General features: G+C 40.4%; 1 long non-coding RNA gene across 2 annotated transcripts; it reads right to left on the bottom strand.

Moving 5' to 3' along the window:
* Nucleotides 1–224: 224 nt before the first annotated feature.
* On the bottom strand, nt 225–3,959 carry LOC140234971 (uncharacterized). Of its 2 annotated transcripts, XR_011901663.1 has the most exons (4): nt 3,858–3,959; nt 1,911–2,065; nt 1,481–1,612; nt 225–639 (listed from the first exon to the last, which is right to left on the bottom strand). It is a non-coding gene; the product is annotated as an uncharacterized lncRNA (long non-coding RNA). The 2 variants fall into 2 exon arrangements; XR_011901662.1 differs by lacking the exon at nt 3,858–3,959 and having other exon boundaries at nt 1,911–2,955.
* Nucleotides 3,960–8,698: the final 4,739 nt, after the last annotated feature.

The following is an 8,698-nucleotide window of genomic DNA, read 5'->3' as shown; positions in this document are numbered from 1 at the left end:
CATGAGTCAAACCTTATGCATGATAGTATCTTCAAAGGAAACATTGCAGCATTTTACCTGTGTTACTTTGATTTAAGAATTCACCGAAAATTAAGAAAACTTTGCTGCACATCAGGGCAAGTCAGATATGCTTCTTGTGTGCATGGGTTTGTGGCACAATGTCGGAAAATCTTACTAGCATCATACACTGACGTGTTTTTGAAGTTCGTGGCTAATGCCCAGAACGAAGCCCTCACTCGGGATTGTAGCAGTACATGAATATGCCGCCACAAAATCAAAGAATGCTTCAAGCACCCAAGCATATTTGACGATGAAGACACAGTGGGCTTTAAAGAGTCTGTCAAATTCTTGCTTCCGGTCATCTCCAGCCTGGACTTAGTATGGTCTTGTCCAGGATGAGAAAATACTGGATGTACGTCTAGTCACTCCCTTATCTGACTAAGCAGGGCTGGCTGAAGGTGGCATCTTTAGCATCACTGAACTTTGCGCTTCTCGCTCGTGATGTATACGTTTCGCGCGGATCAACTTGGCGTTTCCCGTTTGTTAGGGCTTTCAGGTGGGAGAATCTCCAGATCAGAAGATGCTTGGGGCTGGGGTTGGAGTCTCTGCATCAGCAATGCCATGAACATTGGTTCCTACCTGAAAAGAGATTAAACATGTATAGCAGTACTGATATTTCGAACTAAATTTCACTTGAATCGTTTGAGCAAATGACAAAGGCTGCAATTATTATCAAATAAACTTTGCATCACATAGAGGGAAGTTAAGTTCTCAGTGAGAGGGCACTCTGGAGGGAAAAAAATATTAGAATATAATTTTACATATTGATCTTAAATACAATGTACTAATAACATATTCATCACATAACTTTTAGTTTGTGATGTACAAGTAAATATTTCTGATATATTTCGGAACATATTATTTTAAAACATTTTGTCTCACTGATCTGGTAAACCTCAAAGCCTTGAAAAAAATTCCCAGAAATCAGATTACTTTTTGCCATCATCGGGGTGGGGCCTACTTGATATTTACATGTTCCAGACTCATAAGATATTTGATGTACATATGTACAAATCAATAGAAGTCAGCATGCATTTTTAATCCGTAATTTAATGAATTTAAAAGAAAACTGTCAAAACACGGTAGATACCCCTTCACAATACTCATTGCTGAATGTTCTAAAGTTTGCTTGAGAAGAATCGCTTCAAAAACACTGATATATCAGAGAAGAAAACTTTGCATTTCTCACGACAGCATGAGAAATTCAGATTTTTAAATTCCACCTGTTACTGAGTACATGCAGATTCTACACGAGTCTTGCTTTGTAAGATAAGAAGCTCAAATATTCTTCTCTTAACATGAGCTGGTACTTAAAAGCCCAATGAAACATGCATATTGATAATTCTCAAAATTGGAAGCTCAGTGATTTGATCATGAACTGATTTCAAGTCTATAAACATTAAGCATATACTGTACTTACAGGCACATAGTCATTCTGCACCAGGTACTGCTGGGCATCCCTCGGGAGCATGAGAGGTCCTCTCCCTTTCTTCTACATGGGGATGTTGGGTCTGTGAAGCATCGCTGCAAGTAGTGACATTCCACAAAATTCCTATAGAATGGAACACAATACAATTTTTTTTTCAACTTTAAGTATTTCACCCATTCTCTTTAACATATTAGATATGACGTATTGTATCAGCTCTGACAATCCCTAACATTCAGTTTTCTACTTATTATCAATATCAGTCTATGAAGAGCAAACTCGTGCACATTCACTTTCCTGAAATGTGTAATAGCAATGAAGCATAAACAAATGAGTAAGTTTTACTCTTACACTTTGGACAGAAATTGTTCCAGTAATTATAATCAATGCCACAAGATCTATGAGGATTGGCGGAAGGACTTACTGTCTCCATCCATGTCTTCACATCTTCTTACGATGTCTTGCAACTAAGGGTGGTTTCGCTTGGCAAGTGCAAGATTCTATTGACATAAAATGGCCCCCATCTGTTCACCATCTCCTGCACTTTTCTCGGTACAACTGGGCAAAGTCCGCATTGATCTGATAATAAACACAAAAACTGTGAAATATCAGTGATAAGGAAGTGGAAAATGAAAAACAGAAACGCTTGACAAAAAAAAGGAAGAAAACAAATATGCTTCGGGGTATAAACGGCCATCATAGCCACACTTCTAGATTTTTATGTAATTAATTATTTCTTATTGGTCTCGAGGGTTGTATTTCATGATGGAGGAAAAAATGAGACCGATATCTCTGATTTTTGTTTCAGATGTTATCGTTAAAATCAATTTTTAGAAATACCAGGGATGTCTTGCATATCTAAACACCAAGAAGGGATAGTCCTGACAGAGTACTCCTTGGAGTACAAATTATACAAATAACAGGTAATTTGCATTCCCTTTATCTTAAAAAATATTAAAGGTAAAAAATAAAAAAAGGCCTCATATATTGTAAAACTTCACTACATTCTCTCACTGGTGTATGTGATGCTTAATGCATACATCTCAGCCAGAAGTGTAGATCTGTAGAATTTTTAAGTCTAGATCCTTCTACTCAAACACAGATCACCACATTGATTATGCTACAAAGAGAAAGACTGGAGTAGATTACCTTTATCCAGGTGCGAAATCTTGTTCCATTGCACGAGTTAATTCCATACATTATTTGTTTCATACAACGCCTTCAACAATAACACTAACAGACTTACTAGTTCAAGAAAGAGTCTTGAATTCAGTGCAGAAATGGCAACCATAAGGCCTAGGTGTCCAGGCCTACTACTGAGTGGTAGTAATAATAGTAGAAGTATTTTCATGGAATGCAAATCAGTAGCACATTCACATTACATACACATGTACGCAGCCGAGTGCAAGTAGCATTGAAGTTGATTATTCCAGTAAAATGAGTGACATGATGCACGCTTGATAGTAAGAGTGTTGAGTGCACACGCCAAAGGTAATAGTTCATTGTGACATCAGACTCAGTAGACCTAGTCATGCAGTGGAACAGAAACTGTTTATTAATTGTAGACCCCCTATTATAATATGGGTGTCAATAGAAATTGGTGATGTCAGCCAATATGGCCCATGCGATAGAAGTTTTTAAAGTTCAGAGCTTGACGCCACTGCACTGGCATTGCAACATTGGCGCCCTAAACCCTGGGGCGCTCATCACACAGGGGGCTTCGTGTTTGGGCTGGTCGCAGTTCTATTGTAGCGCCCATATAGGGTCTTCGTACTATTGGTGGCCTAAACACAACGTTAAAAATAAAACCCATCTAACAGCATATGCCCTACATTTTATCACAGCATAGGGCATGATAAGGCCTAGAACTGTGCCTTTCTACGTAGAAATTGATAAATTAAACCTTACAAGAGTGTAGGAAGGGGTGAACTGACACTAACTTGTTACTGTTACTCAGTGTTAGACGACAGTTAGGCCTACGCTACAGTAGCCTGTTATGCCCATAGCTTCACCTTTCAGTCAAGACACCAACATCGTAAATCATTAGGTAGAATGGGCGCTTTATAAGAGTCCCTGTATTATTACACTTGTACTTGCAGTTTCACCGAAATAGAGCCCCCACAATACTAGTATAACGTTAGCCTTCATGTAACTTGTTACAATGTTTGGATAGACACATTACTAATTAGCCATGAACAGCTAACGTTAGCACTGGCGCTTCAGGGATGGACAGCGCTGTATACAGCGGCAAGGCTCAAACTCGCCAAAAATGTAGGGCGGTTAGTGCACATCTTAACATCTTTTATCTTTGGTTACTGAGTCCCAGAGTTATCAAACACATTCTTAAGCATTCATACAGTAATATGCTCACCTTTAAGCAACTTGGTCAAGCTTCCGTCAGATCATGCCCTCAAAAAACTCCGGCCTGCATGACTTCTGCCTTCAAGACCAACTCAACTGTTCGAGTCAATAGCGTTTGCAAACATGGTAGGTACAAGTACATACACATATTGTGCACTGAATGTGTGTGTATGACTACGCTATCTAGCATCGCATGAAGCAAAGTGACGGCCAGCGCCAATTCCGGTTTTAGGCGGTTCAAGATAGCGCATGACGTCATTTACAAGTCATCTGATTGGCTGAAAGTTTAAGTCCTTGTTAGATTTAGATTGCGAACAGCTTCGACACTCAACTTTTAATCGAAGCCACCTAAAATAAGTCTTAAAGACTTAAAATATTTTAAGTCGTAAGAAAGATTTAAAATTTAAGTCCTAGAAATTAAGAGAGTATACCATAAGCAATGCAGAGGCGCAAGAAATACTATATATATTAAAATGCGGCGTTAGTTCGTACTGTGATAAAATCAGTACTTAGGGGGTCCATAGTGTAACATTAAAAACACAAAATTGATCTAAAATGCGCTGTTATACCAGTAAATTAGAAGAACTCTGTCAATTAGACCAATAAAACGCACTCAAAGAGAGGAGATTGTTCAAAGAATAAGATATAGTTGACTTGTGATTGTGATCAACGTCCTTCGCGTATTCCTTATAAAGAATTAGAGTAGGGTGGTCAAACGATCTATGTTTTATCCAAGAAACGATGCGCGTGCATCCATGTATAGAAGTGTTTTGCTCATTATTTCGCCTTATGCTAGGCCAAAAATCCCAACTTTCGAAAAAAAGAAAAGGTAACACAGAATGTGTTGACAACGGAGCTACAATGACTGAGAGACAGGAAACTCATCTTTCTTTCATAAGTGTACGCTATACCGAAGAGCAATGCCGAAGAGCGAGAAATATATATATATATTAAAATGTGGCGTTAGGTCGTACTATGATAAAATCAGAATTTAGAGGGTCCATGTATAAGTATAACACTAAAAACACAAGATTGATCTAAAATGCGCTGTTATACCAGTAAATTCAAAGAACTCTGTCAATTAGACCAATAAAACGCACTCAAAGAGAGGAGAACGTTCACACAATAAGATAAGTTGACTTGTAATTGTGATGAACTATCTTTATGTATTCCTTACAAAGAATGAATGTAAGGTGGCCAAATGTTATATAGCTTACCTTAGAAACGATGAACGGGCGTCCATGTATAGAAGTGTATTGCTCATTATTTTGACTTATGCTAGGCTAACTATCTGAGATTTTTGAAAAAAAAAAGAAAAGGTAACACAGAATTTGTTGACAACGGAGCGACAATGACTGAGAGACAGGAAACTCATCTTTCTTTCATAAGTGTACGCTGCAGTATAAGCAATGCAAAAGCGCGAGAAATATATATATATTAAAATGCGGCGTTAGTTCGTACTATGATAAAATCAGTACTTAGGAGGTCCATGCATTTTGTAAGTCTTACACTAAAATCACAAAATTGATCTAAAATGCGCAGTTATACCAGTAAATTAGAAGAACTATATCAATTAGACCAGTAAAATGCACTCAAAGAGAGGAGATTGTTCAAACAATAAGATATAGTTGGCTTGTCATTGTGATCAACTACCTTCATGTATTGTTTATAAAGAATGAATAGAGTGGTCAAACGATCTATGTTTTAACGAAGAAACGACGCGCGTGCATCCATGTATAAAAGTGTTATTTTCATTATTTCGCCTTATATTAAGCCAAAAATCCCAACTTTTGAAAAAAACAAAAGGTAACAAAAAAATTTGTTAACAACGGAGCGACAATGACGGAAAGACAGGAAACTCATCTTTCTGTCATAAGTGTATGCTATACTATAAGCAATGCAGAAGCGCAAGAAATATTATATATATCAAAATGCGGCGTTAGTTCGTACTATGATAAAATCAGTACTTAGGGGGTTGTAGAGCCCACTAATGTCAAAATCGCCCACTAATGTCAAAACAACCACTAATGTCATAACACGTCGACGACAAATGTCAAAACAACCAATAATGTCATAACGCGTCGACGACAAATGTCAGAACAACCACTAATGTCATAACACGTCGACGACAAATGTCAAAACAACCACTAATGTCATAACACGTCGACGACAAATGTCAAAATTTCCATTTTTACTGCAAATGTCATAACACGTCGACGACAAATGTCAAAATCGGATTAACCACTAATGTCATAACACGTCGACGACAAATGTCAAAATTTCCAAATTTTCTGCAAAATGTCATGACGCGTCACAAGGGCGGATCGAGGAATTCCATGAAGGGGAAGCGCCTTTACAAGATCAAAGGCTGGCGCGACCCTCGCCCCCCCCCCATTTTCTTATTCTTATTTCTGTTGTGTTCACAAAATAAAGAGAGGGGGACACTAAAGGGGGATGCGCCCCCTCTCAATCCGCGATTCCGTCAACGCAAATGTCAAAATCGGGGATTAACCACAATTTAATGTCATAACGCGTCGACCACAGATGTCAAAATGTTAAAACTAACTGCAAATGTCATAACGCGTCACAGGCCGGGGTGGATCCAGGAATTCCGTAAAGGGGTGGGTCGCCTTAAAGAAAATAAAGGCTGGCGTGACGCCCCCCCCCCCATTTTCTTATCTTTATTTCTGTTGTTTTAACATACTATAGTGAGGGGGAACCAGAGGGGGAAGCGCCCCCTCTCGATCCATGATTGCGTCAACCATAAATATCCGAACTCATTGCTTGCATTACAGGGGCGGATCCAGGAATTTCGTAAAGGGGAGGCGGCTTTACAAAATCAAAGGCCAGCGCGACACTCCCCCCCCCCTTTCTTATTTTTGTTTCTGTTGTTTTAACCTAATCATATTACAGTGAGGGTGCACCAGAGGGGGATGCGCCTCCTCTCGACCCATCATTGCGTCAACCACAAATATCAAAACTCATTGCTTGCATTACGGGGGCGGATCCAGGAATTTCGTAAAGGGGAGGCGGCTTTACAAAATTAAAGGCTACCGCACCCCCCCATATTTGTCTTTTTATCTATGTTGTTTTAACAAAAAAAAAAGAAAGAAAAGAAAAGAAAGGGGGCATCAGAGGCCCTGGGGATGCGCCCCCTCTTGATCCATCATTGCGTCAAGCACAAATGACCAAACTCATTGCTTGCATTTACAGGGGCGGATCCAGGAATTTCGTAAAGGGGAGGCGTCTTTGCAAAGTAAAAGTCTTGCGCGACCCTCTCCCCTCCCCTATTTTCTTCTTTTTATTTTTGTTGTGTTGACGAAATAAAGAGATTGGGCACTAATGGGGGATGCGCCTCCTCTCAATCCGCGATTGCGTCAACCGCAAATGTCAAAATCGGGGATTAACCACAATTTAATGTCATAACGCGTCGACCACAGATGTCAAAATTTTCAAACTAACTGCAAATGTCATAACGCGTCACAGGGGTGGATCCAGGAATTCCGTAAAGGGGAGGGGCGCCTTAAAAAAAAAAAAAATAAAGGCTGGCGTGACCCCCCCCCCATTTTCTTATCTTTATTTCTGTTGTTTTAACATACTATAGTGAGGAGGAACCAGAGGGGGAAGCGCCCCCTCTCGATCCATGATTGCGTCAACCACAAATATCAAAACTCATTGCTTGCATTACAGGGGCGGATCCAGGAATTCCGTAAAGGGGAGGCTTTACAAAATAATAGGCTGGCGCGACCTTCGCCCCCCACCCCCATTTTCTTATCTTTATTTCTGTTGTGTTTAAAAAATAAAGAGAGGGGGCACTAAAGGAGAATGCGCCCCCTCTAAATCCGCGATTGCGTCAACCACAAATATCAATATTGGATTAACCACAAATGTCATAACGCGTCACAGGGGTGGATCCAGGAATTCCGTAAAGTGTGGGGGGGGGGGGCGCCTGTACAAAATCAAAGGCAGCATGGCGCGACTCCCCTTTTCTTATTTTTGTTTTTGTTGGTTTAACCTAATATAGTGAGTGTGCACGAGAGGGGAAAGCGCCCCCTCTCGATCCATCATTGCTTCAACCACATATGGAAAAGCTCATTACTTGCATTACAGGGGCGGATCCAGAAATTTTGTAGAGGGGAGGCTTCTTTACAAAGTGAAAGGCTCGAGTGACCTTCCCCTCCCCATTTTCTTCTTTTTATTTCTGTTGTATTGACCAAATAAAGAGATTGGCGCTAAAGGGGGATGCGCCCCCTCTCAATCCACGATTGCGACAACCACAAGTCACAAGTCAAAATCGGGGATTAACCACAAATGTCATAACACGTCAACCACAAATGTCATAACGCGTCACAGGGGTGGATCCAGGAATTCCGTAAGGGGGGGGGGGGGCTTTACAAGATCAAAGGCTGGCGAGACACTCCCCCCCCCCCATATCTTATTTTAGTTTCTGTTGTTTTAACCTAATAATTATAGTGAGGGTGCACCAGAGGGGGATGCGCCACCTCTCGATCCATCATTGCTTCAACCAGATATGGAAAAGCTCATTACTTGCATTACAGGGGCGGATCCAGAAATTTTGTAAAGGGGAGGCTTCTTTACAAAGTGAAAGGCTGCGTCAACCACATAATGACCAAACTCATTGCTCTCATTACAGGGGCGGATCCAGGAATTTCGTAAAGGGGAGGCGTCTTTACAAAGTCAAAGACTGGTGCGACCCTACTCCCTCCCCCATTTTCTTCTTTTTATTTCTGTTGTCTTGATGAAGCAAAGAGAGGAGGCACTGAAGGGGGATGCGTCAACCGCAAATGTCAAAATCGGAGATTAACCATAAATGTCATCACACGTCGACCA

This window comes from Diadema setosum, chromosome 11 (genome assembly GCF_964275005.1).
Source record: "Diadema setosum chromosome 11, eeDiaSeto1, whole genome shotgun sequence".
NCBI lineage: Eukaryota > Metazoa > Echinodermata > Echinoidea > Diadematoida > Diadematidae > Diadema > Diadema setosum.
Note: the sequence above shows the minus strand (reverse complement) of the source record. Positions and strands in the feature narration are given on the sequence as shown.